Source organism: Lolium perenne, chromosome 2 (genome assembly GCF_019359855.2).
Source record: "Lolium perenne isolate Kyuss_39 chromosome 2, Kyuss_2.0, whole genome shotgun sequence".
NCBI lineage: Eukaryota > Viridiplantae > Streptophyta > Magnoliopsida > Poales > Poaceae > Lolium > Lolium perenne.
This window is the reverse complement of record NC_067245.2, coordinates 183,430,371-183,446,282: the sequence shown is the minus strand read 5'-3', so window position 1 is coordinate 183,446,282 and position 15,912 is coordinate 183,430,371. Positions and strand designations below refer to the sequence as shown.

The following is a 15,912-nucleotide window of genomic DNA, read 5'->3' as shown; positions in this document are numbered from 1 at the left end:
CCATGGAGGAGTGTCTATTTGCAAAATTAAGTTGCTTACTGATAAATCAGCGCAAAACATGTGAAGAGAATTATTAATGAAAGTTAATTAATTGGGGCTGGGCACCCCGTTGCCAACTCTTTTTGCAAAATTATTGGATAAGCGGATGATGCCACTAGTCCATTGGTGAAAGTCTACCCAATAAGATTGAAAGATAAAACACCACATACTTCCTCATGAGCTATAAAACATTGACACAAATAAGGAGTAATAAAGTTTTGAATTGTTTAAAGGTAGCACATGAAGTATTTACTTGGAATGGCAGAAAAATACCACATAGTAGGTAGTTATGGTGGATACAAATGACATAGGTTTTAGCTCAAGGTGTTGGATGCACGAGAAGCATTCTCTCTCAGTACAAGGCTTTGGCTAGCAAGGTTGTTTGAAGCAAACACAAGTATAAACCGGTACAGCAAAACTTACATAAGAACATATTGCAAGCATTATAAGACTCTATACTGTCTTCCTTGTTGTTCAAAGACTTTTACCAGAAAATATCTAGAACTTAGAGAGACCAATCATGCAAACCAAATTTCAACAAGCTCTTTGGTAGTTCTTCACTAATAGGTTTAAGCTACATGATGCAAGAGCTTAAACATGATCTACTTGAGAGCTCAAAACAATTGCCAAGCATCAAATTATTCAAGATAATATACCAACTACCACATGAAGCATTTCTTGTTTCCAACCAAATAACAATCAATGCTGAGGCTTTCAGCTTTCGCCATAAACATAAACAATAAGTGCTGAGGCTTTCAGCTTTCACCATGAACATGAAAAATAAATGCTGAGGCTTTCAGCTTTCGCCATGAATATTAAAGTAAAACGAAGAACACAAGTGTTCAAATGAAAAAGCGGAGCGTGTCTCTCCCACACAAGCATGCTAGGATCCGATTTATTCAGAGAATGGAAATAACAAAACAAAAATAAAAGCACACAGACGCTCCAAGTAAAGTGCATAAGATGTGACGGAATTAAAATATAGTTTCACTAGAGATGACCTGATAAATTGTCGATGAAGAAGGGGATGCCTTGGGCATCCCCAAGCTTAGACGCTTGAGTCAATATATGGGGATGACCCACGGGGGCATCCCCAAGCTTAGGTTTTTCACTCTTCTTGATCATATTGTATCATCCTCCTCTCTTGATCCTTGAAAACTTCCTTCACACCAAACTCAAAGCAATCTCATTAGAGGGTTAATGCATAATCAATAATTCACATGTTCAGCAAGGACACAATCATTCCCAACACTTCTGGACATTACCCAAGGTTACTGAAATTTAATGGAGCAAAGAAATCCACTCAAACACAGTAAAAGAGGCAATGCGAAATAAAATGCAGAATCTATCAAAAACAGAACAGTCCGTAAAGATGAATTTTTTCGAGGCACTTAACATGATCAGATGGAAAAGCTCCGGTTGAATGAAAGTTGCGTACATATTTGAGGATTACTCATGAATTTTTTCAAGATTTTTAGAATTTTCTACAGAGAGAAAAAACGCAAAACCGTGACAGCTAGAAATCTGTTTCTGCGCAGAAATCCAAATCAAGTATCAACTTTCTATCAAAGACTTTACTTGGCACAACAATGCAATAAAATAAAGGTACAAATGTATTGCTACAGTAGTAACAAGCACCTTGACTCAAATATAAAATAAAAATTGCAGAAAGAAAACAATGGGTTGTCTCCCAAGAGCGCTTTTCTTTAACGCCTTTTAGCTAGGCATAGTGATTTTTATGATGCTCACATAAAGATGAGAGTTGAAAAGAGAGCATCAAGAAGCATATATAAAACATGTTTAAATCTAACACTCTTCCTATGCATAGGAGCCTTGTAAGAAAAAAAGTCAATGAAGAACAAAGTGAGTAGCATAGGAAGACAAAACAAGCAGTGTAACTTCAAAAATTTCAACACAAGGAGAGGAGACTTAATATTATTGTGATATATGAAATCGTGTCTCCCTCTCTCATAAGGACCAGTAGGTCTTAAAGTACCCAGCAAATAAAAGCAAATCAAGAGAAAGCTCAAAAAATTCATCATAAAGAGAAGAAATTTAGTAACATGAAGATTTCTATACCCATACTTTCCTCTCTCAAATTAATTTTCAGTGGTATCATGAATAAACTCAACAATATAACTATCACATAAAGCATTCTTATCATGATACACATGCATAAAAGTATCATTACTCTCCACATAAGCATAATCAATTTTATTATTAATAGTGGGAGTAAAACTATCACAACCATCATTGTAATCATCATAAATTGCAGGCATGGTATAATCATAATAAACTTTATGCTCCATAGTAGGTGGCACCAAAATACCACTATCATTATAATCATCATAAATGGGAGGCAAAGTATCATCAAAGAAAATTTTCTTCTCAAAACTTGGGGGACTAAAAATATCACAACCAGCTTCCCCAAGCTTATACTTTTCCATAGCATTAAAAATAATAGTGTTCAAAGAATTCATGCTAAAAACATTGCTACAACTATTTTGCAAACAAAGTTCCATGGGTTTTTTAATTCTCTCTAAAACACCTCATGTCCTACCTCAAGATAAATACTATAAAGCTCTCTAATTTTTTTTGTTGTTTTCCATTAAGCCTAACTAGTGAAATAAAAACAAGAAACAAAAAGATATAATTGCAGAATCTAAAGGAAATAGCTTCGAGCACTCACACACCGGCAACAGTGCTAGGAAATAGCTTAGTAGTCGGAGGATGTGAATACCTTTTACCTTACCTCCCCGGCAACGGCGCCAGAAAATAGCTTGATGTCTACGCACGCTTCTATTCCTGTAGACAGTGTTGGGCCTCGAAGAACAGAGGTTTGTAGAACAGCAGCAAGTTTCCCTTAAGTGAATCACCCAAGGTTTATCGAACTCAGGGAGGTAGAGGTCAAAGATATCCTCTCAAGCAACCCTGCAATTAAGATACAAGAAGTCTCTTGTGTCCCCAACACACCTAATACACTTGTCAGATGTATAGGTGCACTAGTTCGGCGAAGAGATAGTGAAATACAAGTAATTTGGATGATTATAAGTAGTAATTGCAATCTGAAATAAAAATGGCAGCAAGCGAACATGTAGCAGAACTTGTTGGAAACGGTGTTTCAATGCTTAGAAACAAGGCCTAGGGATCATACTTTCACTAGTGGACACTCTCAACAATGATCACATAACTGAATAAATAAATGCTACTCTCAAACACTCTCTTGTTGGATAACAAACACCATTCATTATGTAGGGCTGCAAAAGCACACCTCAAGCTGGAGTAAACAAGCTCCCCAACGTCATAAAGGAATCACACACGATGCGCACACTGTCACCATCACACCGTGGAGAGTGACTCCGGAGTTCATATTAAAGTAACCTCTAGAGTGCATAATAGACAAGAGTAACATCTACATATTCAACTAGATTACAAAGCTCATGATCACATAAAGATCACATCATGGGAGAGAGAGATGAACCACATAGCTACCGGTAGAGCCCTCAGCCTCGGGGGAGAACTACTCCCTCCTCATCATGGGAGACAGCAACGGCGATGAAGATGGCGATGTAGTCGATGGAGATGGCTCCGGGAGCAATTCCCCGTCCCGGCAGGGCGCCGAAACAGAGACTTCTGTCCCCCGAATTAGGGTTTTTGGTGGCGGCAGAGCTACGGAACTCTTCTGGTATTTTGGCTCTCCGTAATAGGGTTTTCGGAGACGAAGGAATAAATAGGCGAAGGGGCAGCGTCGGGGAGCCAGGGGGCTCCCTCCCCACATGTCAGCGCGGGGGGGGGGGGGGGCACTGTCGCGCCGCCCTATGGTGCACTACTACAAACAACCTTACCGCCAACGACCTGGATGGGCTTACCGCCGGCGGCTTTGCATTCGCCGGCGATCACCTCGCCGGTGGTAATGCCTCATCGTTGGTGCCTTCCAATTCGCCGGTGGTAAGGGGCCGTTACCGCCGGCGTTTTATCCAAATCACCAGGGGTAAGTATTTCCACCGGCGCCTACTGATTTCGCCGGTGGTAAGGGGCCGTTAGCGCCGACGTTTTATTCAAATCGCCAGGGGTAAGTTGTCTTACTGCTGGCGCTTACCGAATACATGTAAAATTTCGCCGGTGGTAATATTAACAGGAGCAAAAAAAAAAAAAACTCGAATTACACAGCATATACACCAGAATTCATAGCATATACACAGAATATACAGGCAAATACCAGAATGACAGCAAGATATACATCATTAGCAAGATACACATCACTGGCAATGATACACATCATTAGAAAGTCCCGAAATGTCCCGAAGTGTCCATAACATGCATGCATGCATCAATAACACAAGTGTCGACCATATGGTTCAAACATCACGACTCGAAGTAGCACATATTACACAAATACATATAAGTCCCGTCGACGACCTAGCTAAACAACAATGACAGAGTAAACTATAGAGGCGGTGGCGGCAAGCATCATCATGATGAAAGGGGTCATCCACATCTCCCTCCTCTGTCCCGCTCGAAAGTTGGCGTATCGAGCTTCCGCCTCCTCCAAAGTGGTGTACCCCTTGTAACTGTTGTCGTCGAAACGGTGGACCTGCCTCCTACAGTCTTCCCAGTCCTCGTAGACTCCAGGAACCCTGCCGTGGTAGACGACATAGTATCTGCAGAGAGATTTCACAGCATAGAGATGCATAGGATACACTCAGCTCATTTCACAACATTTATATGCCATTTCACAGCATATGCAAACAAGTCCAGTTCACAGCATTTGCAAACAGCTCATGCAATTTCACAGCATATCCAAATAGCATATGCACCCAGCTTATTTCACAGCTATGCCATTTCACATTCATCCTCATTCTAATTACCTTGAGCTTCTGGAGGAGTGAACGGTGAAGACGAGGTCGAAGAGGCGGGTAGCTTGTTCCTGCGGCGGCTCCTGCAATTCAGAAAATTCAACACTTAGTCTCCACATATTCTTATTACCTGGTTTTAGTCATGATTAGTTTGTGCCAAAAGCTAAAGCGTAATTTAAGCAATGCCCAGATCTCAACATCAAAAACTTTGGAGTAGATATATTGGGATTGCAGGCATGCCAATAGCTAGAAGGCTTGCTAAAACTGCCAAATTGTGGGTACTGCACTTCAACACCAAATGGTAGGAACATAACCATGATAGGTACATAATCAATTAAAATGGGCAGAAACCAGACATGCCTAATTACTATTACGGCACATTCTGGCTCTAACAAGGTTAGCACCACACCTCTGCATACTGCAGACCTACTGCTAACTGTATTTTTTACTAGCTACTTTAACCAATCTCACCATACCAACGAAAATGAATATACTACTGTATATGATCATGCACAAGAATATATCTGCATTTGATCTTGACACTGACAAGTATCAAACATGTCAGAGACCGGGTGTCATTCAGGCCTACTACAGTTTTGGTATTGTTTAGTGTGCAGATGAAACAACATGCAGGTTGTGCTCAACTCAAATCAGCAACACAAGATATCATCCAGGTGTACAAAGTCTGAAATCCGAAGGATCATAGATAGTGCAGAGTGCACCTAAAGGTCTTAGGACGTTATATGATGCGGCAAAAATGCAAATTGCAACTTGTTTCAGACAAACACATGCTGGAATCGAATTAAAGTTCCAGAACTCATTTTATTTCTTGGACATAAGGAAACTGTATATTACAGATCAGTTTGGGTTTATAAGAGAAAGCTCAGTAAAATATGAAAAATGCAATAGAGTATAGTCAGATTACTAGTAATTTTCCATGAGTTCTGTATTCCTGGGCATATCTAAAGCAACAGACAAGTGAGAATGTACTCCAGAGAAATTCATATGATAAAAACTAGCAATGCATTACAGGTCTGGGGGAGGCGGCGACGATGAGGAAGGAGGAGAGGGGAACGACGGCAAGGGAGAGAGGGAGGGGGCGCACCTGCAGTGGAGACAGCAGCGACGACAGCAGATCAACGGCGGCCGTGGGGGTGGGGGACAACAGCGACGGCGGCCTCCTTCCTCCTGCTAATGGCCGACGATGGCGGCCTCCTTCCTCCTGCTGATGGCGGCCTCCTTCCTCCTGCTGGTGGCCGACGAACTGGTGGCACGGCGGCGGAGGTCTGGGGGAGGCGGCGACGGTGAGGAAGGAGGAGAGGGGAACAACGGTAAGGGAGAGAGCGAGGCAGGGGAGAGGGGCGCACCTACGGTGGAGGGATCGACGGCGGCAGGGGGTAGCGACGGCGGCAGGGGCAACGACAGCGGCGGATCGACTGCGGCAGGGGCAACGTCGGCGGCGGATCGACTGCGTGGTCGATTTGGCCGTGGGGAACGACGGCCACACGCCTAAGTCCTAGAACGCGTACCCCCGGCGTTTTTGCGAAACCGCCGGCGGTAATGTTTCAGCCACTTACAGGTGGGACCATGTGGAGTTACCACGGGCGGAAACGACCAATTCGCCGGGGGTAACTAGTTTTTTTTTCACAGGGCGCGCGATACACCTTTTGTTCTGTAAACCATATTCTTATTCAAAAACGAATTAGTAACAGAGTGGTTCCACTCACTTGGGCATAGCTGCAGCATCAGGAGTTCGAATCCCACAGGGCGCAAAAAAGCCATCCATTTTTTTATCTCTTTCCTAGACCTCTTTTGTTGTTTCTAGTCATTTTTAGGATATACTTGAAGGATAATTAAATTGCAAGACATAAATTTAGGATTTTAATTCTTGAATGACTTCAAAATCCCTTCGGCGACATCCGATAAAAAACCAAGACTTAAATTTAGGATACACTTGAGAAGGACAAATGGTTGTTCGAGAGATAATTATTATAAGTACACAAATGACTTCAAAGTCCCTTCCGCTTGGTCCTTGCGACCCCACTGGTATCGTCGCGACTCCTTGTGTACGGAGGAACACTTGACCTAGGTAGCGTCGTCCTTCTTCTTCTTCTTAGTGTGTAGGTTCTATCGTCTTCATCGGGTTCTTCCATCATTGGTTCTCCGACGAGGCCGTCGAAGTCTTGCTCGTCGGCAACTCCATACATTCCGATGAGGGCCCTTTTTCCTCTCCTTACGACAACACGGCTGGGCCTTGACGGGTCAGTTATGAAGAAGCATTGCTCAACGTGCTTAGCCAATACCCAAGACTCATTTTGCGCGGTGGGGTTCTTGGTCTTGGATTTGGGGGGCAATCGCATGGTGGTGACATATGCATCTTCTTTTGTGACGTCCGTAGCCCATCTGACACGAAACATCGGTAGCTTCTCCCCGACGTAGTCGAGCTCCCAGATTTCCTCGATCCTTCCGTAGTACCTTTTCTTCTCTTCACCCGTGTACGATTCCATCGTCACACCCGAGTTCTGATAGTCGCTTCTTTTGTCTCTCTCCTCTGTGGAGAATGTGTAACCATTGATGTCGTATTTCTGATAAGTCATGAGGTTGGGGGCGGGCCCATAAGACAAGGCCAATATCATTTTGTCTACGTCGCTTGCCATTGGTGGGGGATTGGCATCAATCTGGTCTTTGAACCAGCTCGTGAAAGAGGAGTTGTGCGCTCTAAATACCTCTTCTTCCGTCATCGGCTTGTCAGCCCTGCTCTTGATCATGTTTATGTGCTGATCCACCCAAGGCTCTACCTCGTTCATGTGCTGTAGTGCTACTAAGTGGGCCCTGTTGAAGTCTGTTCTCCTATCATCTTGATCCGTGTCGAGTTCCCTCCTGCCAGCGTTGTGGCCTACTCCCTCGAATCTGCCGAGGTGCTTGTTGGCGGGCAATCCAACCGGACGTGGGTCATCCTTGTTTAAATAATTCTTGCAGAAAGATATGCACTCCTCGGTGAGAAAGCCCTGGACAATGCTTCCATCCGGATGTGCCTTGTTACGAACGTATCCTTTGATGAAGCCGTTCATTCTTTCTAACGCCATCATGTTGTGAAGGAACGCGGGCCCGAGATCCTCGATATCACCCACTATATGCACCAGCAGATGGACCATGATGTCAAAGAATGCGGGCGGGAAGTACATCTCCATCTCGCATAGGATGGTGACGATCTCTTCCTGCAGCCTCCCGAGTTTCTTGACGGTTATCGACTTTCGTGTGATGACGTCGAAGATGTTACACAGGCCAGTCAGCGTCGCACGGACGTGCGGTTCCATTATCCCTCGGATAGCAACCAGAAGTATCTGCGTCATCATGACATGACAGTCATGAGACTTCATCCCTCTGAAGATTTTTTTCTTCGGGTCCAGCCATCTGCGTATCAGCCCCGCGTAGCCTATGGGAAATTTGACTTCTAGGAGGCACTTGAAGAATTGTTCGAGCTCATCGGGATTTAGAGTGAAGCAGGAGGGGCGAGGAGTTTCCCGCTGCTTGGCCACCCTTTTGCGTTTGCGACCATCCGTCTCCTCCTCCTCAGTTTCCTGGTCAACCTGCACGAAATGAAGATCTTTTCTGATATCAAGGGCCATCAGGTCGTGTCTTGCTTTCGACCCGTCTTTGGTCCTCTCCGGCATGTTGAGCACAGTGCCAAGCAAGCTCTCGCACACGTTCTTTGTGATATGCATGACATCAAGGCTATGAGGCGTACCGAGGATCTTCCAGTACGGCAAGTCCCAAAACACGGACCTCCTTTTCCATACCCCCAAGAGCGGTCTGGGTTCATTTTTCTTTCTCTTGTCTCCTTTCTTCCGCTTCTGGATCTTTATCTTACCTGCCAGAGGGAAGTCTTTCCAGTTTTTCAACAGAGTATCTATCTCTTCGCCGCTTCGCCTAGGTGGAGGTCCCTCGACCTCATCCTTCCCATTGAACAGGTCTACACGCTTCCTCCACGGGTCATTCTTGGGAAGCCACATTCGATGCCTCATGTAGATGGTTTTTGAAGACCTGGGATCCTTACCCAGCTGTAAAAACGGCGTCTTTTCCATGCACCTCACACATGCCTTGTGTCCGTGGCACACCTGGCACGCGATATATCCGTATCCAAGATAGTCCTGCACCGTCGTCAACAGTGCGGCTTTCATACGGAAAGTTTCTTGTCCGTAGGCGTCGCGTCGGCCCTTGGATTAGCATACTCATGTGTATGTACTTCTTCTTCAGGCATAGCCATGGAGGGAGGTTGTACATCCATACAAACACGGGCCACGTGATGTGCTTGCTGCTTTGGTTCCCAAACGGATTGAGTCCGTCGGTGCTCGCACCCAACCTGATGTTCCTTGGTTCTTTCCCGAATTCTTCATAATACTCATCGTCTAATGTTTTCCACTGGCTTGCATCCGAAGGGTGTGTTAGCACTGGGTTTTCAACCCGTTCTACATCACGCATCACCGCCTCCTTTCTTTCCGCGTGCCAGCGCATGAGCTTTGCTTCATTGGGGTCCACGAAGTACCGCTGCAGACGGGGCGTGAGCGGGAAGTACCACACAACTTTTCGAGGAGATTTTCTTGTCCCTCTCTTGTATCGAGATTCGCCACACTGTGGGCCTGTATCGAGATTGGCATGCTTGTTCCGATATATTACGCAGTCACTGATGCATGCGTGGTATTTCTGGTGCGGTAAATCGAGAGGGCACACAATTTTCTTGGCCTCCTGTAGGCTACCGGCACACGTGTTATCTTTAGGAAAGTGGATCTTCAAGTATCCGAAGAGTTCGTGCACGCTTGTGTCCGTCCATTTGTGCTTTGCCTTCATCTCCATAATATCGAGAGCTTATCTCAGACGGCTCTCCTCCGTCCCATGAGCTGCATCGTACAACGGAGTTCTCCAGTCTACCTCGAGTTGATCCAGCTTAGCCTTCCGTCTACCAGCGATTTTGGGGTCGGTCGATGTGTTGCTGAGAAGAAGTTCTTGAACATGACGATCCTGCACGGCCGCGGTTAGTGGGGTATTTCTACGCATGTCCTCGTCGGCCACATGTTCTTCCCGGCCTTCTTGATCACCATCAACATGTGCGCCATCCTCTTCAACCACGTCTCCATTGCCGTATGGGGCATCCTCTTCCTCACCTTCGTTATCATCATCTCCACCATCATCATCTCCATCATCATCACCTTCGATATCATCATCTCCATCATCACTCATCCACTGAGTATGACCCCTCCATGAAACTATACCTGAGCAGGTGCTCATTCACTATGCCCGAAAAGGGGTCGAACAACGACCCTAGCTTGCATCTTCGACAAGGACACATTATATCCTTTCGATTTTTTTCATACATGTCGGCCGTCGCGCGTTCCACGTATCTATCAACGACGCTTTCCCTCATCTTGATGACCATCATCGCCTACAAGACAAGATAATTGATTACAACCGATGCCTCGATTTTCATGAAAAATTCGGCATGACCTTTGCTAAATATTGTCATGCTGGAGTTCCAAAAATTCGCCGGAACGGAAGTTAATCAACATTCCGGCAAAACATTGGCAACTCAATGTTCCTGCACACGTCAACAAATGCAAAACAATGCATTTACATATATGGAACCGCGCCTTTTTGCGATCGCTAGTGACATAACCACGACTTTTTCACCAACTCATGAACATTCCACTCATTAGTTATATACCTAATAGTTGACATGACGTCCTAAAGCACCGGAGAGACGCCACACGTCGACTTTATGCTCAAGAGATCTAGAGATCTAGAAATAGAGAGATCTAGCTAGATCTAGTGGAAAAGGTGGTGGGAGGAGATAGATCTAGATCTAGATCATGCAAATCATGCTAGAGGGGCTAGGTAGTGCATGATTTGCTCAAATACATCATATTTTGTTGGTTGAAATAGCTAAAATGGGTGGGGGAATGAGATAACAAGTGCTTGGGTTGATTTGCCATCACATATGAGTGTGTGAGGGTGGTGGTAGGTGGCTGGTCGAGTTAATGGCATATCCCAGGTTACCGCCGGTGCCAACATGCACGTTTGCCAGCGGTATGGCCCATTACCGCCGGCACCTACGACCCACAAACGCCGGCGGTAAGTGCAGGATGGGTGGCCCACCCAGATACAGGTTACCCCCGGCATTTTCAATTTCGGGTTCGCCGGCGGTACAACCCGCTACCCCCGGCGATTTGGGCATAAAACGTCGGCGGTAAGTGCAGTGTAACACCCCAACTTTTGCAACCTTGATTAATTGTCCTTAATGCAAAAATCAGGGGGAACAAAAACTTTTTCTAAGGATTAATTAGATGAATTGCCTTGATCTGTCTGTTAAGATGAATGACTTTGATCTGTAGGTAGATGTATTGTCTTGTTTTGTTTGTTGAGTTTTTTCTTGAGCTATTTCAAAGAACAACACCTCTAGTGGTTAGACAAACAACTCACCTAATAAAACACATTAGAGACTTAGGAAAAATTGTTTTCCTTTTTACTACATCATACACTTCTCCTCATGGCAACATGAGTGTGCCATCTTGATTTTTATCTTGGTGGTACAAGATAGCTCAATCATCCTTAATTCATAACTTGGGATCATCTACCCCTAGCTACATCCCTCTCTTATACCCACTCATCCTTGTTGGTTTTGAGGCCATGTCGACCATCTGTGTTGACAGGCTTAAAATGTCCAGACTTTGGCAGTTAATCTCTAAGCAACCACAACTGTTATTGGTGATCGCAGTGCATGGATCCCATCTATGCAACACCCTCTTCAACCTCCATGTCTTGCATGTCTCAGCTCATATATTCAACTTGATCGTGTATCCTATTCAATGATTCAACACTAGATCACTTCCTTCAATTTTACCTCTTGTTTTTATTCAAGTTTAATCTTCACAAAACCAAGAGTGAGAATGATGGGTACATTTTGTAGCCATCATCTACCCTTGAGAACACTCCTCCCTAAATTAGTTTTTCCTCCTCAAAAACCCTATTGTTTTCCTTCTCTAATTTTGATCACAAAACTACTTCTAGTTTTACTAAATCTTTTCAAGATGTTTCTTCAAGGAAAACAAGGAACTGAAATGGGTTTTGTTTTCTCATCCCATTTCTACCTAGTACTGATTTCTAAAAACATTATTTTCTATCTTGCCTTCTTTTTTTAACAAAAGGCTTGTTTATGGTACCTATACCATCTCTTGTTTTCCCTCTTGCTTATTTTTACATTTGAGAAAAACTCTACTTTACTTGAGAAAGTAAGTAGAATATTTTGAACTTCTATGCTCCAACTAGTTTTCTCTCAACATCTTCAAAATTTCATTCCACTTGAGTTCATTCCCAATTATCCCTAGACAATTGAGGTGTTTTAAATACTTTTCAAATGCATCCTTTTTCATATGGCAACGCTTGCACATCTTATGTACATCTCTGATCTACCCAATAATGTTCCTTCATCCTCCAATTCTGGATCAAATGGATGATCATTTGATACTTTCAAACCACTCCCAATTGACCTCTCATTTGTAGAGCAACTTATATTCATCATACCCATCTCAATCATCTATTCTTTTCCATCATCACCTTGACCTCATGAATTGGTGATTTCTGCCACCATATTCATCCTTGTGAGTACATGGTTACTTCACTCACCATCTCTCTTAACCCTGCTCTATCATTAACTAAACCACCATCACCATCCCATCTATCTAGACATGCTCATGCATTGTTGCATGTGGTGAATCCCAATCCTTTAAAAATTGAATTCAAATAAAAACTTCTAATCATCTGCTATACCTTTGGGTCTATATTTCAGCTTATGTTTGCCACAACCAAAGTGGTAACAATTATCCTATAGTACATACCACCTCACACTTCTTTTTATCTACATGTATCTACTCTACTCTTATCATCATCAAACTTACTCATTGACATTATCTCCTCAACATCATGCCTATATCTATTGACGGATGTTATGCCTCTCCCTCACATTGTTCACTTGTGTTTGGCAAGAATGGAGCCAGCCAAATTGTGTATGCATGGCAATTTGGGCCAGCCATGCCTCTCCATTTTTCTTCCTCTACAAGACTTGCCTCCCTACTAACCCAATCATTTAATGGGCAGCCACCTTCCTTGGCCAATCAAAAAAGGAGGCAGCCACCCCTCTCCCTCTATAAAAACTCCTTGGCCGGCCACCACCTCCACCTTTGGCTTCATTTTTCACTCCCCACTCACTCCTCCACCTTATCTACACCCTCATAACTCTCTCCTACCACACCCCCACGAAAATGCTGCTCCTCCTAGCTCCATGGCCGGCCATGGCCATGGAAAGCCACCAAGATGAAGCTCCCCTCCTCCCTCAAGCTCCCCCTCCCCATGAGAGCATTCCTCTCACTCTCTTCTCCCCCAACACTAGCTGGTTTCCTCTCCTCTTCTTCTTCCTCCATTGCTAATATTGGATCTTGATGCAGGTGCATGTTGGTCCAAGCATGGAGAAGGTTGAGCAATCCTCAGATCTGAAGCTCTTGACCAAAGTTCGTTCAAAACCTTGTTGTAATTTCTGCAATCTTGCTGTTTTAGATTCTGGTACGAAGTTGTAAAATCCGCCAAATCTCGTGTGCAGATCCAAATCAAGTGATTCAAAGTTCCACAGATAGGTATTGAAAAGATCTACAACTTGGCGTTGGTCTCATCCTCAAATTCGTCACGGATTTTTCATGGTAAATAAAGTTCTGCAAACATGCAGAATAACTGTTTGTTAGATTTCTTCCGTTTTACGAAACCTTTTTGAGCAAACTCAGCTGTGGGTGAAAGCCCTCTCCAGTACCTTAATTTTGGCGTTGATTTCACTCCGAATGACCTCTTGAAACTGAAATGGTTCACAGATCAAGATCTGTTCAGATCTGGCTTTGTCGAATTAAACTAGGAGCTTGGAAACGAATTTTTGAATGAAACCAATTGGGTAAGAAATACCTATTCAATACCTTTCAGATGCAGCTAACCTCATATTTTTATGATTTATGTACGATTTGTGCTGAATTAAACTTCTTCTGTGTGTTCTGCAGACATGGCTGTTAGATTTTAATTCATCAAAAATCCATTTTTGAACCTAATTGAGTGATTCCAATTCTGTAGGATTAATGAATGTTTTCTTAATAATCTCAAACAAGTTTCAAACCTTTATCTGTTCTGCAATTCCATAGTGCAAGCAAATGGTGAAAACATGCAGTAAACTTGTCAATCCATTTGTGAGAGTTTCAGAAACAATTTGAACCCAAATCCAATTGTGTATGCTTCTCTGTTTAATTACCTTTCCAATGCCTGTGGCCTCATATTTTTAGGATTTTTCTACGATTTATGGCTTACAGATCTTATTTTCTGTACAGTCAGATTCAAAGAAATTCCTAAAATTGTAGGTTTAATATTTTTGGGTGATTCCAATTGGGTTAGTCTTGTATTAGTACTGGCTATCTAGGAAAAATATTGTTAGTCTCTGATCGTATATATTTGTTATTGTTAGTAGTGTATATGTGTGACATGCATTGTTGAAGCAAAACTTTTCGGTTTATTCAAAACCCTTGACCAACTCTTTTTAGTAGAGATGGGCAACCTTTGTTTTATGCTTGCAAAACAAAACCTCTGCAACTCATCTTTAGCCCTATTGTTTTTCTTAAGTTTTAAAATGACGTGGGATATGGTTTGCTTCCTATTTTGGATGTAGGATTATGTGAACAACTTAATTTAGGAAAACTGTTTTCTACATTTCCAAAAATGTTTGAAAATGTTTTGTGAATGTATTTGATGTCAAACTAATGCTCTTGTCCTCTTTATGATGTTATCTACCAGGGGATGTTTGGTTTATACCATGGTGATAACCGAGAGAGGCAATTGCTAAGTTGTGATACTCTCATACCTTTACTAGGTAGATAAAATGGGTTCTCTTTAAGTTGTTTGTGGTATCTATAAGTCCTTTGTATGGTAGCTCTTTATTGAATGGTTAAATTATGGTTGTTGTATATTTGTTTTGTTGGTGCAATGTGATTGATTGTGTTCCTTTTATATTTTCCGGCGATAGATGCGAACAATTCCGGAGAAGAAGAAGAAGTGGAATCGGACGAGGATTTTATTTATGTTGTTGGGATTCTTATATTGATGGAGTTGAAAAAGTATAGGGACAAATAAGCCAAGGCAAGCCATCTTTTGATCTCTTGCTGTTTATCCTTCTTGTTGTGTTCATTGTTCCCTTATATACTTGGCTCCTTGTACCTTGTGTTATGTTTGGTCCCCTACACGATGCATACTTACTCTTAAGTATGTGAACCCCTTTTTTGATGTTATGCATGCTTACCCTAAGCATGTATGCCCCCTTGACCATATCCATGTTGTCATCTTCTTAGTGGTATGATGATTAACATCATGACCCCTGTTTGAATCATCTTAATTATGTTGTCCCTATCCATACTTATCCTAAGTATGTATGATCCCCTTAACACCTCAATTATCCTCCCCTTAGTGGTATGATGGCTAGCATCATGTCATTGTGACTCTTAGTTCCTTCATAAAACTATAGGTTGGGAACCCCCTTGGAAAAATACCTTGTTGAAAAGAATTTTTGAAAACCTTGGGTGAGTTGGACTTACCCAAGTGTGTGTTTATGAAAGGAAAGGATATTGGCAAAGATGGTTGGAAAGAAAATCTTGTTTTCGAAAACTTTGGCGTCTAAGTATTCACCCGTGACAATTAACCCGCGCAACCACATTACCCTGGAGTGGGACGGGGCTTAGCTCGTAGTTTGTTCTTCTTAACATGGGACACCGCACAACTATATAAGGGTAAGGTTACCCCTGAATCCGGATTATCGTTGGTGGAGACAATAGTATAACGGGAGGCCTTCGGGGCTGACCCGTCCGGAAGACACTATGGGTCTCCTGGCTTGGCGGTGGAGCCACGCTCAAAGTGAGGTGAGCTGCCACGGTGCCGGGGAGGTACATAC

At 43.2% G+C, this 15,912-nt stretch overlaps 1 long non-coding RNA gene across 1 annotated transcript; it reads left to right on the top strand.

The window, feature by feature from the left end:
- Positions 1-13,113: 13,113 nt before the first annotated feature.
- Positions 13,114-15,145, top strand: LOC127330301 (uncharacterized). The gene is made up of 4 exons (XR_007869229.2): positions 13,114-13,453; positions 13,543-13,639; positions 13,805-13,881; positions 14,995-15,145. It is a non-coding gene; the product is annotated as an uncharacterized lncRNA (long non-coding RNA).
- The last annotated feature ends 767 nt before the right edge of the window (positions 15,146-15,912 follow it).